This window comes from Chrysoperla carnea, chromosome 4 (genome assembly GCF_905475395.1).
Source record: "Chrysoperla carnea chromosome 4, inChrCarn1.1, whole genome shotgun sequence".
Lineage (NCBI taxonomy): Eukaryota > Metazoa > Arthropoda > Insecta > Neuroptera > Chrysopidae > Chrysoperla > Chrysoperla carnea.
In genome coordinates this window covers 48,282,011-48,299,609 of record NC_058340.1, presented here as the reverse complement: position 1 = coordinate 48,299,609, position 17,599 = coordinate 48,282,011, and positions in this window count along the sequence as shown.

Sequence of the window (17,599 nt, the reverse complement as noted above, 5' to 3'; positions counted from 1 at the left end):
TTTAGTTCTCACTCAATATAAATCGCGGCGTAGTGATCGATGTTTGATAGAGTTTTGGAAAAGTTTTTTCTGTAGGTATCTCGCAGAATAAACTTATTGAAAACCGTGACTGAATATCACATTTTCACCTAATTAAATGTTCTCTTGCTCTAAAAAAGAATTTCTTGTTTTTATTGACTTTATGATCTAGCATGGTTAACAAAAGATTGAATCCCTCTCTTGGGAAATTTCTGCCCCCGATCATGAATGATGCCTCATAGTGTAGACTGTAGATATTATAAAATATATTATAATTGAATGCGGCATATTTATGTATTTATACCTACTTTGGCTTTAAAGAAAATTCCCCAAGATTTATGGTTACGTTTTGTCTATCTGGGAAGTTAATGTTGGAAATCAAAAGTGTTACCTTGTAATAAGTATATTATACATAATATTGGTATACCCTATGTCTACATAGAAGTAAATAAAGAAAAATAGATACATTGTTGTTTGAAAAAGAAAATATTTTTTAATCAATAAAATGATGTCATTCGTACTACACGTTACTGATGATGTCAATTTAATGAACCACCGCCCACTTTTTAACATTCAAAGTCATTGAACAAATACATCCAATCCATATAAACCATATTTTCTTCATACTTCTTTCTATTATAATATGTATGCTCTTATATCAAGGAGAAGGTTGTAGGTATGTAAGTATATTCAATTGTAATAAAACATTATAGAGCAAGAGCCCGCTTCGGCCAGACGCACATCATTTCATAAAACCCTAAAGTTTATCTGCGCACGTCACCAACACAGGTAAGAACGATGAGCGACTATGTAGTTTAGGTAGTGGTTACCTTGGCAGGTAACAGGTAACAAAGGTGTAAAAAACAGCACCTCAAGTACATTAAGACATAAAGCTCTATTTTTTTACATTTTCTTCAGAATAATATTTAAAATGACGTCATCCATTGCCGGACACTTAGTATAGTTTCAACCCCCTGCCGGACACCCCCAAACTCTAAAAAATTGTGACTACACTTACATTATAGTATAAAAGCTGAATTTTATATATGTTTCTTGGGGGGCTATGAAAAGAAGTTACCCCAGTAGCCGGACAGTTTTCAAGGTTTTTTCCATCTTGCCAGAGGCCTTGAGTGTCCGCCGTCGGTGTAGCAGCACCTCAAGTACATTAAGATATAAAGCTCTATTTTTTTACATTTTCTTCAGAATAATATTCAAAATGACGTCATCCATTGCCGGACACTTAGTATAGTTTCAACCCCCTGCCGGACACCCCCAAACTCTAAAAAATTGTGATTACACTTACATTATAGTATAAAAGCTGAATTTTATATATGTTTCTTGGGGGGCTATGAAAAGAAGTTACCCCAATAGCCGGACAGTTTTCAAGGTTTTTTCCATCTTGCCAGAGGCCTTGAGAGTCCGCCGTCGGTGTAGCAGCACCTCAAGTACATTAAGGTATAAAGCTCTATTTTTATTTTTTTACATTTAAAATATTTGTTCATTGGATTTCATACGATAAACAATATTATTACCTCACACAGTCAAAACTTGAATTTCTCAAAAATATTAACAAAACTCGAAAAATTTATGGATAACTTTTTATACCATGTATGAAATATACATAGTATATTAAGTTTAGTCCCAAGTTTGTAACGCTTAAAAATAATGATGTTAGGAAAAAAATTTTGTCATAGGTATTCATAAAATCACCTTATTAGTCCATTTCCGGTTGTCCGTCCGTCCGTCTGTGGACACGATAACTCAAAAACGAGAAAAGATATCGCGTTGAAATTTTAACAGGGTACTCAGGACGTAAAAAGTGAGGTCAAGTTCGTAAATGAGCATCATAGGTCAATTGGGTCTTGGGTCCGTAGGACCCATCTTGTAAACCGTTAGAGATAGAACAAAAGTTTAAAAGTAAAAAATGTTCCTTATCAAAAATTAAACAACTTTTGTTTGAAACATTTTTTCGTAAACATCACTGTTTATCCGTGAGGGCGCCAATTAGGCGGAAATTTTATAATATGTACTATACTTGATTATCAGTTATGTATGTGTCACATGTTTGTATGTGTAATGTGATAAAGAAATCAACACTGACTATGCATGGTATTTCAACAATTAACTCAGTCAATTGTTTGTTTTCACTTGTTTAGATTTGTTTTTTTATTAAACTCACCATCTCACTTAAACCCGCCTGAATATATATTGCCTCGCGCTCGCACCGACGGCGGACTCTCAAGGCCTCTGGCAAGATGGAAAAAACCTTGAAAACTGTCCGGCTACTGGGGTAACTTCTTTTCATAGCCCCCCAAGAAACATATATAAAATTCAGCTTTTATACTATAATGTAAGTGTAATCACAATTTTTTAGAGTTTGGGGGTGTCCGGCAGGGGGTTGAAACTATACTAAGTGTCCGGCAATGGATGACGTCATTTTAAATATTATTCTGAAGAAAATGTAAAAAAATAGAGCTTTATATCTTAATGTACTTGAGGTGCTGCTACACCGACGGCGGACTCTCAAGGCCTCTGGCAAGATGGAAAAAACCTTGAAAACTGTCTGGCTACTGGGGTAACTTCTTTTCATAGCCCCCCAAGAAACATATATAAAATTCAGCTTTTATACTATAATGTAAGTGTAATCACAATTTTTTAGAGTTTGGGGGTGTCTGGCAGGGGGTTGAAACTATACTAGGTGTCTGGCAATGGATGACGTCATTTTAAATATTATTCTGAAGAAAATGTAAAAAAATAGAGCTTTATGTCTTAATGTACTTGAGGTGCTGTTTTTTACACCTTTGTTACCTGTTACCTGCCAAGGTAACCACTACCTAAACTACATAGTCGCTCATCGTTCTTACCTGTGTTGGTGACGTGCGCAGATAAACTTTAGGGTTTTATGAAATGATGTGCGTCTGGCCGAAGCGGGCTCTTGGACTATTACGATTGTTTGATCAAAGTATCATTTAAAGGTGGGAAATTCTTGGAAAATTTAAGCAAGTACCTATTACGTATCACGCGAATCATTTCAAAAATGTTTGTATGATGCAATTTTCACAGGCGCCAGCGGCGTTAAAAACGATTCTACACGCAACGAACTGAGTCAAAATCCAAAAATTTTTTATTTTATTTTCTAGTTAACTTCCCAGAGGAAGTTTATGTAATGGGGCCGATTTTGAAAATCTCCAGTTTTACATATTTCCGCGGTTTAAAGGCCGCAATATCCGAATCAAATCTTTTCAATCTGATGTCTGTGTGTGTGTGTGCGTACATATTCTTTTTCCTGGATTATCTCGCGAATCAGTTATGGCATTAACACGTGACTGGGCTTATTCGACGCGTAATCGTGTATTTAAGAACTGAAAGAGTTTTAGCAGAATTAGTTTAGCCGTTTTTCAATGGAAATAAAAAAACTGGACAAAACTGAATACACAGAATCTGAAAAGTGGATAAAAAACACATCCTTTATCCATGGAGATAATGATCGTTCCAGCATAAGCTGCAGTACATTTTCGAAGAATAATCTAAGAAGGCTAGCAAGATCTTATTTCTTTAATGTTTTTTCCCACTCTGGGAATTTAGTCGTGTGGACTACAGAGGTCGCATCCACACCACTTCAGTACCACACCGACTATGTACCTACTGCCATATTATTTTAATATTTCATTTGGAAGATATTGCAAATTTGATACTTAGATATTATATTTGATATAAGTTCAGAATATCGATATGCGATATTTATATATTATTAAACATCGTTAAGGACCAATGAAGTTTGAAACGGAAATAAGCATTTGAGATGAACTAAATTTTTCCAAATGAATTGTATTTGATTGATATGAAACTATTTTTCTTGAATCGCACATCATTTTGACACATTTTATCCATTAAAATGTATTTGTTATTTTTACTGCATTTTTGTTTTCATAATCTATTTAATTCATTTCACGGTAAGAACTCATCACATATCATTTTCATCAACCGCCCATTCGTTCGTGTACGATAATTAGGATTCCGGACCCGAATTAGGTAAGAGAATTAGGGATTTTTTTTTCTATCTCATGTGTTTAATCAGTTTTCTTCTTCACTTTTAGTTCTACTTACTACTTAGTATACCTAATAACTATACTTATGAGTTGTTTTATCGAGGCCAACATTTGAAATAGCAAAGTAGATTTTTAAGGTACACAGTTTAATTTAGGTAGTTTGATCCTTTAATTCTGATTTAAAATAACTTATATTAAGCAAAAATATAAATTCGATCCAATCCACACTTTATTTTTCAAAAAGTTGGCCTCGATAACAATTGTTGAGTTAACTCAAGTATAACTAATAAGTGAAGATAGCAACTAACTGAGTTAATTGTTATAATATCCTGCATAAACTCCAGTATTATATTAAAGATTTAGATACAAATTTCAAAAGTACCTACTATTTCATTTGCTTTACATTTTAAATGTAGGTAAATTCTAAATTACAAAATTGGACTTTTGAAATTTTTTATTTATTTCAGCTGTTTTTAGTTGTTCTCGAGATCTGGAGAACTTCAACCATAAAGCTATAGTAGGAGCAACATCAAATCAATTACTAGATGATTTCTAATTACTCGTATGTAGTCAGCCATCACGCACTTTATTTTGTTTTTAAACTCTTTTTAGTTGATTGATATATATTTATTTTTAACGAAATAAATGAAAAATTTACGCGTACTTATTTTTTGAATTATGAAATATATTATTTATTATGTACAATTCATTTCACATTTTATAAAGGAAACAACTGAAAGCTTTTATTTTTTTAATAAGCAGTGTATTATGTATTTCAAAACAATACAAGACTATCAAGTCTACTGATCCAAATGGTAGGTATCAGTGAAAATATCTGATGATTTTAAAGTAGACAATTTAATAGGTCTTGCCAGTACTGTAATGAAAGGTTAAAGGTGAAATACGATAAACACCTTCTGATCTGAATATCTTATCTCATCTAAAGTTAGGTAAGGCTAAAAATTAAAATAAAACTGACGTCAAAACAATTTCTAGGCGAATTTTCAATGGCAATGTATGGTGATCAATTACAAAGTATGCTTTCAAAATAGTCTACCAAAACTTTCTTTTTATTTATAAAGACTATTGCGTTATAGCCTTCATTTCCCTTATCCTCACTTATACCCCTATTGTTCTCAATTTCATAGGTTTTAATTTTTTTGGTGCGTAACCCTAATTATTTAAAATAAAATACAGCTCATGTAACTCGCTGATATATTGGTGAAACAATTTTAAAATCGGTCCAGTAGTTTTTAAGTTAATCCATTACAAGCAAAAAACAAACAAATCTTTAGTCTTTATAATATTAGTGTAGATAAAAGGAGACACAAAATTTTGTTTTGATTGATTTAACGTTTTGTTTCAAGTACATAAATGTGTTTTATCATTGACGTTATAGTACATAGACTAAGCATCACCTATCTTTCCGTACAGCGAGAGATGTGCCATCATCTGAGGTAATTACTTGGGTCAGCTAGGGACTTAAAAAAATATATTTATCAAAAGAATATATAGGAACATTTATCAAAAGAACAGACATTGAATGCCAAATTTTCATATCACAAAATGTTTTACATAAAAAATCGTGATTTTCCTGAACTTTTTCGCTTTTTGACTTACTTATCATATACACAGTCGCTATGGTGGATTTGACCCAAGCAATTACTTCAGCTGTTGGCACGCTTAAAATCTTTGACGCTCAGTCTATGTAACTATAATGTCAATGGTTTTAATTGCAACATAGTTAATTATATATGTATTAGTAATGTGGTACCTAAATATAGTTTGAAATTAAATTTTTGTGTAAGAAAATAATTACTCGTTTTTTCGCATTCCAATGAAAAATATTATCAAGCGCCAACTTACCAAAGTGTCCTTCATTAATTATTTTTATACGAAGATTCACTTTTCTTAGTATAAATAAAAATAATTATAATTACTTAATTCGTAAATTAGGAAATTCTTGGGCATATTTTCAAACGGATATGATTAAAATCGAATTTTCCTCGAAATTCTATTTATATGTAAATACTTAGTAAATAAATAAGTAAATAAAATGAGGTGTATTCATAAAGACATTTAAGTATAAAGTAAGATATAAATAGCCTTTTCAGTTATAAATAATTATAAAGAAATGCATAGATTATTCCTGCTATTAAACTACACAAATGCATTCCCGTTGCCATAAAGATATTTTGAAGGCTCTTTTTATTCATGAAAATCGTTGAGACAAAAATATAAGATTTGTATAAAAATTATAAATAATAAAAAGGCAATAGCGCACAAGTCAAGCAATCTCCCATACAAATACTAACTGTACTTAATGTTGCTTTGCTGAACTTCAGCGATCGGTCATGAACCGATTTCGGATCAACGTGATATGTATGTGACGTGATATGCATCCAAGTTGACGAGGAAGTTATCAAATTTAAATTTTTACTCCCTACCAAAAAACTATTATAATAAATTTGCTCAACGTAGCTAAAGAAGTTTTCACTTCAATTTAGGTGAATGGTTGTATATATTAAATCTCCCCTAATTTGATTTTTTTTCTAAACATGTTCGAAAATGAGTAATAGTATAAAGGTGAAGGGCGCCAAGTTGATTAACGAAGACTAAAGTATTGCCTAGAGGCCGCGATATGGGTTAATGTGAGGTATCGCGATTTCTACGAAGAAACAAAACAAAAATTTTATTTGAAAACTGTTTTTCGTAATAGATACGAGTATTATCCATATTTACAGGATATTAATGTTAAAATTGTTGTATCCCGATAAAATTAATTTACCTATGAAGTGTTAGCTTCTGACATGATTTTAATTTTGACTATTAATACGCCTCTTTAAATGTTTATAAAAGAATCCTAATTTGAATAGCAAAAATATGATTTTGTAGTAGTGTAGTGTTTATTGCATATATTTCACATACTTGAAACAAATAATTTAATTAGAATTTTTGTAAATAAAAAAAATGAATATTACTTATTTAAAGAAAATTCCAAAGGAAATGAAACAAATTATAAATAGATGGGTAGATGTGGGGCCAAGTAAAGATAAATGGAAAAATTTCTTAATATAATTAACACAATTTAATTTCTTTCACTGGCTGTCAAAGTCTATCAATGGAAATACTTTCATTCTGTATTATTTTTAGATTTTTAATAGTAATTTATTAATTTTTATACTCTGTATATATGAAATATATATCAAGGTATACTAACTTTAATCCCAAGTTTGTAACGCTTAGAAATATTTTTAAATCTAATGTGAACAGATACATAATCCTCTATACCTATATAGGTGATTTTTCAAAAAGTTTCACTCTTATATATTGCATACAGATGAAAAGTCTAAAAATTCGAAAACCTGTTCCGGCTTTCTTTTAGGTAGAATTAAAATCAATTTTTTTTAATCTTGGATGCCTTCATAGTCAAACAGGAGTTTTTTTTTTAAATAACTACGTAGTTTTTCAACAGATTTTGTTTTAAAAAATTAGTTATTTTTGGGATAAAAACTTTCCACAAAGAAAATTTCGATGGAACTACATATTAGTTTTAAACATTATTTATTTGTGCCTACGATCGCACCGAGTTGACTCAATAATTCGCGTGCAAACGAACTCGAGTCAAATTTAGTAGTCAGCGGATAAGGCTTGCTCATGACCGACATAAATGAAGATTGTTGAGTATGGCCTATATATCAAATGATTTTATTTATATTAACTTATTAATATTATTGTAAGAATGGGAAACTCATAATGCCATTGCAGAAAGATTTGACACAAGTAAACCCATTAATAAATTTGAAAAATTTAAACTTTTTTCGTTTGATATTTCGTTAAATAAAACATATTATATGCTCTGAAACGCATATATATGCTCTCAAACGCAGTTAGTTGACCTTTGATTTTTGTGAAAAGTCACTCGCCTATAATTTTATACGTATTTAATAGAAGTAACTTTATTACATAGTAATCGATATACCATTAGTTTAACAATCACAAGATATAATGATCTAGTCTAGGAGCCAAGTGACTTTTCGAAGTCGAAGGATGTCAATAGCTGCACCAAAGTTTTAAGTACTTTTATCTGCTGACATAAATTTTCAAAGGTGCTTGCAAGTGATGTCCAAAATTTTTAATTAACTATAATTTAAATAGTGTTTTTTTTTTAATTTTCACCGATTAGTTTTGGAGAAATCTATGAGACCAAATCATACTTCTACCGTTTTCCCAAAAGACCAATGTTAAATATGCTTACCTATGCCAGAATTGATTTAGACTTAATTCAGCTTCATATAAAAAAAAATCAACCCTTTTATTCAAAATTGTTCTGGCGCTCGTACATCGTTAAAAACCAAGCACTTTCGAAAATTCATATCAGCAGATAAGAAACAAAAGAAAAACATGGGTGCAGCCAAAAACTTTCATCGACTACGAAAAACATAGTTTGGCGCCTAGTGTTATACATTCATACGTAATATGTAATGTAAATTTAAAAAATACACACTATATACACAAAAAACCACTCCTTAGTAGGTACCATGTGCTATAACCAACTACCTATCTAATACAAATTATTTTTAAGCCGACTTCAAACATAAAAGGAGGAGGTTATCAATTCGACTGCATTTTTTTATGTGTGCTACTTTATAACTTTCGACTGGTGCTTCCTGTGTGGTCCCATTTCATTTTGATCCAGTTCTGACAACGGCATACATGAGAAAACCATAAAAGTCTTAAATTTGCATTAAGTATGCACGACTTCGATTTCGATGATTCTTTTTTTAGTGACAAATTAGTAAGTGTACTTCAGATTCACTAAAAATCACAAAATAAAAAAAACTTTTAACAAAAAAAAACCGACTTCAAAAGAAAAACTTTTCCAAAACAAATTAATATGCACTAAAAAGTAAAAAAATAACGATAATATAATGTAGTTAAAATTATTATTTTTTTGGAGTCGGTGTCAGTCAAGCTAATGTAGCAAACTGTTCTGTCAAAGTTGTTCCCACGGCTGACACCGACTCCAAAAATAACAATAATTTTAACTACATTATATTATTATAGTTATTTGTTTACTTTTTAGTGCATATTAATTTGTTTTGGAAAAGTTTTTCTTTTGAAGCCGGTTTTCTTTTTGTTAATAGTTTTTTTTATTTTTTTTAAATGAAAATTTTATAATTACAGTATACGATGAAAATATCACACTGATGCGATGTTAGCAAACACATGCTTAGAAGCGTTATATAGTCAATTATATTTCGAACAAAAAGTTAAATGAACGGTGCCATTTGCCACATATTTAAAATGATTATTTTATTATACAAGAGATGATTTCTAATATTGTTATAAACTTTAATTTTTTTTTTTATTTGGATTTATATCGACGCCAAAATATTTATTATTTTGAAGTATCTAATAAACGATTTATTTTTAAACGTTAAATATTTCGAAAGATGACTCTTTCTTCTTTTGTCATTAAAATAAGAATTTTTATAACAATATTTATCGATATTTGCCAAAAAAATTAATTCATTTTTTATATAAAAAGATTGCGGTCGTGGGGCCCCCGTTAGGAACGTGGGACCCCCATTCATTTAGACTTCAAACAGCTATTGATAGATTTGAAACATCATAGTTTACCCTTGAGATCATTAATTAGGTCAGAACATAAGTATATTTTCTCTCCACCAAAGAAGAAGCTTTGAACAAGTAGATGCAGCAATGGAGCAAATTTTTAAATACATTGAAGAAACTTTTTTACCTTTGTTGTATCTACGGTTAACAAGATAGGTCTTACAGACCCAAGACCCAAGATCACACAAATTTTTGTTTTCAAATTCATTATGTCAGCTTTTAACAATGCAGTATGGATTTCTAGATTTTACAATTTTTATATCTTACGGCTCTATATTAATATTCTACATATACAGAGTGATAGCTTAAAAGCGTATTTCTTGGATAAAGTTAAGAAAAAAATGTCTGTTCTATACAAAGATTTGAAAAAAAGTTCCCACCTTAATATTTTGAAAACGGAATGGAAAATCAAAACAAGTCAAACAGTTTGATTTCTTAAATGGACCTACATATTTTTGTGATATAGGTATTCTTGTACTTTCCGAAAAAGAGCAGGTTTGTTTGAAAATTTCAATACGTGATTTCACTTTTATAAGGCTAAAATTAATATGAAAATTTGTTGGTTCAAAATTTACTTGGTGGTAACTTTTTAATCTGAAAAATACTTAAAATCAAATGCCAAAAGTTGAAGTGTCAATTATCTTTGTTTCAATTGGGGTTTCAATCGAAAGTCCCTCGTGCTGCGCCAAAGAGTTGTTAACAATCATAATTTTGGTATGGACATTTAATATACCATATAACTCAAGTGATTACATTATCACTCAGAGTGATCTTTAGTTATACAACTTACTATATTTAAGTCTCTGAGCACTTTAATCATTTGTTTTACAGCCAATTTAACAAGAATATTAATAGTTCTATAAAACTTTAATTAAAGACAAAATCGATGCAGGATTTTTAGTATTTAAGATATTTTTTTTAGTTGTATTTCATTTCAATTTATTTCCTTTACTTTTTATAAAAAGAATTAAAAAACCAGGCGAAGAAAATAAATACCATAGAAATAAGAATAAATATTTATTTTTATAAATTAAAATCCATTTTATAAATCCGCCTATTGTAAAGCTTTGTATAGTGAAAAACCTTTTAGAAGACCTCCTAGAACAATAGTGAAGTTAAAATAAGAAATAGCTAAAAGTTTTCTCAATAAACACACTGTATAAACATATAAATCTTATCCAGTTTTGTCCAGTAACATTGTTCTTATAGCTTCATTACACAACCTTGCCAAAGTAATTTGTGTATTTTTAAAAATTATTTATGTAAAGATTCTAATTATTTCTACAAATATAATTTTGTCATTTATTGTAATATAAATTGTTTATATTATTATTAATTAGATTCTATTTGTTACTACATTGATTTCTTATCAAAACTTAATTATTACAGATATTTTATTAAGATTTATTTGTTTATTTTTGTATATTATCTGATTCTAGAAAAATCACGTTTATCAAGTTTATCAAATAATTTTACTAAACTTTTTAGTGTATCCCGGTACATAGCCCGAAAATTGGGGGGGGGGGGATTTGATTTGATTTGATAGTTAATTATTAATTAATTAATTAATAATTACTTAATTTTCAGCTAAGGATCAACGGTAGAGAATTTTTATCAATATTTAATGGGAAACTTTGTCTTTACCTATTCGGTGTAATGAGTGTCTACTGAAGGGCAGAAGATATTATTTTTTCAGAAGTTCTAATTTGTTTCCCAGAAGTGTCCTCTGAAAGTCTCGTTAGCTTAGGTGTCACAAGAAGTTTTCACTTCAAAAATCCAACAATTGTCAGTCAAGACTAATTTTCCAACTGAATACCAGTTTTTCGTATAGAATTTCAAAATTGGAAGAAGTTAGGGTAGGAGGCACTTGCATCATCCTAGGGCTGTACTTTAAGACTTTATTATTAGGACAACATACTTTAACAAAATTTTATGTTGTCTTAATTTTGACTATGTTCCGTTTTGAGTAAAAACAAAATTGCTCACTGAATTTGGTAAGTTGAATGTACCTAATACATAGAATGAATCATCGATAGTTGCCTATATACTACAGTCAAAAATGTAAAAGATTAAGGAAATTGAAATAAACCGCTCACTTATTGCTAAATTCTGTTGGAGTGTGTTTCTTAGGTGTCAAATATCATTCGTAAACCATGAATTAGTTGCGCAACTGTTTCTATTTGTTAATAAACAATAAATTGTTAATTAAATGAAACGATCCATGTTAAATTTGATTTAAAAATTACTAAATAGGCAACTTGCATTACGTATATATTATACATGTGTAATAGTTTTTCGATTTTTTGACAAAAACTCATATATACGTGATACAAGTTGCCTATTTATTAATTTTTTAGGTCAACTTTAACATGGATTATTTCAGTTTATTCAATTTATTGTTTATTAATAAATAGAAACATAATTTACACAAATAGAAATATTTGTGCAACTAATATTCGTAAACTAGGTTTACGAAAGATAATTGATACCTATAAGAAACTCATTCAATTTCCATACATAGTCGATTTTCAAACATCTTTTACTGTAGTAATGTATAATAATTAATAATTATCTTTCTAATAAGTTATAGACAGGTGTTTCATATTAATATAAGAGATTATAATGAAATTAACATAAAAAGTTTAAAAATAATAATATTAATACGAAAATAATAACGAAATTTTTTTTCTAAGCACGCAATTTAAAGATTTGTGGCAATTTTCTTAATTAATTATCATAAATATTTCAAATTTAATGTTCCTAGTCTAAAAGGCGACGTTGACAGTTAAATTTGTTGTGTACAAGATGAAAAAACATTTGAGTAGGATTGAGTAATAACATAACTTTAGAACAAACTCAATGACGTTGCTGGAAAATCCTGATATGTTTACACGTATATTTGAGTGTACAGTAAAACCACCTTAAGTTGATAAATCCCTTTTTTGATATAATTTTTTAAGCCATCATTAGTTTAAAATTCACGTTTAGATACTCGAAATTGTTTATTATTTTAGTTTTATCCACGTTAAAGATTATCGAATTTTCTAACACATTTGTGAAACATATACGTGCATACGAATTACGTACACTTCCCGTTTTGTACGATCTTCCACATGGTATATGAAATTTCAATACGAATATAAATTTAGGATAACTTATTAAATTGATTAAGTGCAACACATTGTGAAAGCTTTTTTCTAATTAAATAAAAATGGATTTTGTACTTAATTCCCACGTCTTATGATTTTGAAGCAAAAAGATAAAGGCCACTAAACGTATTGCTAATTAAGAACTAATTTACCACCATGAGCCAATGTGGAAGGTACAACAAATAGGTTTTTATATTAACTAAGACCCATATGAGCAGATCGCTTTCTTTTTATCCAATTCTTAAAGAAAAATTATACATTGAAAATAAATGATTTGTAGCTTTTGGTTACACATAAAAATTGTATATTTCATAATTATTTTAGCCGTATGGCATTTAATTTTTATGCAGCGTGAAAAAAGCACTACTTGTACGTATATGTATTTAAGAGTGGTATCGTAATCATTAAAGAGCGGATTCTAATAATTTATAATAGGAAAAATAGGATAAAAATGACAATAATAACCCATCTAAGAAATGACAATCTTGACGACAGAATGGAGGTTGGACCAGCATTGATTTGCCAAACTTTGGTTTGCTAGCCCAAGACTAACAAATCAAGTCTTGGTTTTACATAATCAGAAATAAAGAAAAAGTAGTAAACGAGATGAATCAGAAGTAAGTCATAAAAAAAAGATATTAGAGTGATCTCTATAAAAATAGCTTCTTGGTTTCCATTTTTCGGTGACATCGAGGGAAGAAGAATTGTGAACGGGAATGATTGGAGTTTTTTTGGGGATTCTTTGATGGACTGATCGACGGCGAGTAATTAATAAAAAATATACCCCCAAGATTATCATCGACTAAACCTTGTAATGAACGATCTTTGAAGATTTTTTGCACAGATTTGTATAAGGTCATCTATACACTAATGTGTCTCAGGTACACTAATATTTGATCGTTTTCAGGCTAATATCTTATCAGGTTTTTTTATTAGTTACTAATAGTCCGTGAACCAGAGATAGATTTACCTCTCAAGCGATAATTAGTGGAATACATCAGAGTATAGCATAATAAAGCCTCCCCGACATCAGCTGCGGTTCCGTGGGGGGGGGGGCAGTGGCAGTAACCTCCCACGCATGAAAAAAAAATATATTCATTCATTCCTAGGCTACTGCCATTCACCCCCGCTTTCACGACGCTTTATTATACTATTCCCTAAAGCATTCCACTAATTATCACTTGATAGGAAATAATTGACCAAATTTTTACCTGGCTCATGTACTATAAACCATTCAAAACAAGCAAAAAAAATTGTAAAACTAAATGAATGAATGTTATGAAACATATTTTTTCTGTCATATTCTTAGCTAAAATCCGGTCTTAAGTAATCAAAGTAGTAATAAATTTTCAGATCAGTTATAACCGAACGTAACTAGTTTCTTTGAAAGTGTCTTATAATGCAGTAATATTTTATATAATAATAATACTTAGTGCAAATAACAATGTAAATAAATATGGGTTTTTTTTATCAAACATAATGCACACGTTTTCTGAAGATATGTGTACCTAATAAATATGATTCTTAATGTTTTTATGAATTGTCGTGCATAATGCATTAATACAGGCGCATTATAATAGGGTATTCCACTATTTTTGAAAAAGTATCCCACTTTTCCCTATATGCAAGGACTATTGTTTACCTCCAAAACCTTAACTTGTTCTAAAATATCTCAAATTTTTGACGTTTTGACAAAAAATAAAACTCCCATTTACCCACAGACTCATATGTTTAACTGATTTATCAATGTGTTAAATTCATTACATGCTTGTATTAGTAAGTTATTATCATTGTCAATTATCATAATTAAAATTTACCTTTGCTTTTTTAGGTATGAAGAATATTATAATATCTAGATAAAATTATTATAATTTGAATAACAAACTAATTTTTTAATACTACATACCTACTATACTTGTACACTTAAATGCTTTAAATTTGAAACAGAAAGTCAATTTCCAAACGACTTTCCTGAATAGAATTGTATAATTAATAATTATATGGAAAATTAATGGACATCTACATAGAGACTTAACTAAAAATAAATGACATATTTTTACTATGAAACTTTTTTCAAATTCATTTTAATAACTTTTGTTATATAAACACATTATACCACTTAATATATGAGGGCGAGACTGTACATTTCATTGGAATCGCACATTACGTATTTTCATTTGAAGGAATAGAAAGAAACGAAAAAATAACACAGAAGCTGGGACTCGAACCCGGGCCCTTTAACATCTGAAGACCTGATCTAACATCTGAAGACAAAAAAATACTTTGAGCAATCAAATTCGCGAATGAATAAAAGCATTTTACCAACTTTAATATAAAAACCTTTCGGAAAAATAATAATTTGATTTTAAGGTTTTTTAGTCTTTGAAGAACTTATTATGGTCTAAAAGAACATTGCCGGAATATCTATGGATAAAATAGATGAATAATAGTTTCTGTTTAGGTGAGTGTATGTACGCAAATTGGGAGCTACTATATAACATAATTTTCCAAATTATGAAATTTATTTTGGCGTATATTTCTTTCATGTAGTTATTTTATATATAGGATAGCAGTCCAAAATATAATCGGAAGTAGTTTCATTACAGAAATTGAAATGTTACAAATTTTATTTCCTAATTTGTCTATACATACTATTCCGACTAATTCATATATATTCCGACGAAGATATTCTTTTACTATTAGGTTGCATACAACTTGAATTACGTTAACTGGCTGAAACTTTTTGCTTTTGTCTGTACCATTTTTATCTAGTTCAATGCTTATCAAAATATCATTACTACTGTACTAAACCCGACCTTCATTGAGTTTTCACAATTTATATTCCATAACATTAAGTTAATTAACTACTATTAAGCATACAGGGAGTTAGTAAAAACACTAAAAATATCGATTGTATTTTCATAAAATAAATGATAAATATTGCTCTATCAAATCATACAGAAGGAAATTTTGTTTTTAAAATATAATATCAAAGAAAGAAAACCAAAAATAACTTTTAACATCATAATAATTATTATTTAACCTTTTGTGCCTTTTATTTTCATAGAATATTAATCATACATAGAGAACGGGAGGGATCAGCTAGCCTGTAAGTGGATGCGATATAATGAATGAGGAAGAAGACTGCCAGTAAGTTCCCCTGTGTCCTTGTCATAATCATATGTACATATATACTTATATATATTAGTAACTATAAGTATATGTATTAGACAAGGACACAGGGTAATTTATTGGCAGATTTCTCTCCCGCTTCGCATATCGCATCCACTTGCAGGTTAGGCTATGGCTTAGTTAGTAGTATTTATAAGAAAGTATATATTGTGTTTTATAAAGGAGTGTTGCAAAATTAACGAAAGAAGTTCGAATCAGACGTTAATCTTGGGCACCCTTTATTATTATTATTATTATTATTATTATTATTATATAAAAGTGATCGAATTTTATGATTGTTCATGAAAACTTAAAAAAAAAAATTTTTTTGTAATAATTAAATAATATTCGTTATATTTTATATATTTTAAATTTTGTTTTATTTTTAAATTTTCTACCTTATTTTTTCTTTCAGAACAAAATTATGAATGAATTAATTTTTTAGTAAAGGTAAGTACATATTAAGTTAATTATATAGTTACAAACATGACGGGTGGCTGTGTGGGTATAACACTTGCCTATGAAACCAACGTACCCTGGTTCGTATCTTGGTATGGTTAACATCCTTACTTTTAAATTAAGCGAATTTTTTGTATGTTAAAAATTTTCCACTTTTTTTATAGTTAAAATTATGTATATAACCCGCCCTCTTGCTATAAAAAACGTCAGTTATACATATGTCATAAATTACTTTTCTGTCAGGGGGGGGTGGGGGTGGTAATTAAAATAACATAAAATATACCACCAAAGCGAAAAATAAGTAAGAGAGTGTGGTATATTTTATGTTATTTTAATTCCCACCCCCTGACAGAAGAGTGATTTATGACATAAGTAGAAAAGTTTGACTAACATAATTAATTTTTTGTGTGTGAAATGACATGTTCTCCTATTACAAAATCTTATAAAATTTCATTTAACAAGAATAAATTTTAGCATGTAAAAAAAGCTCCGCGATCTTAGCACCTCATGTGCGGAATTTCGATTGACCAATACCATCTGAAAGGTCAGAAATTGGTCATAAAAGGTCAGTTGGTCTCATTAATTGGTCAGCATCAGAAAATTTTTTATTAAAGATTAAAGTTTTTCAAGGTCAATTAATAAGTTTAGCACCTCATTCGCAGAAAAAATAAAAAACTCCACCTATGCGCGATCGGGAAGCATTCGCTGATAATTGGTCAGCTAATATAAATAATTGGTCAGTTTAATTTAATATTAAAAAAAATTAAAAAAGTTGTCTCTGTCGTAACGCGCATGCTTTGAGCCGGATGGTTTTATCAGGGCAGTGAGTACTTACGCACAGCTCTTCACTATAAACCAGACAGAGTAGGGGAAATATTTTTTTTATAATTTTTTTTTTTTTGATATGTACTATTATCAAATATACATGTATATTTGATAGTAGTACATATCAAAAAAAAAAAAAATGGATATAATTTTTACTTTTAAAAAAATGAATTTTTCCTTTTATTTAAATTTTTCACTCTTTTTATACCATGTATATATGAAATATACATAGTATATTAAGTTTAGTCCCAAGTTTGTAACGCTTAAAAATAATGTTAGTATAAAAATTTT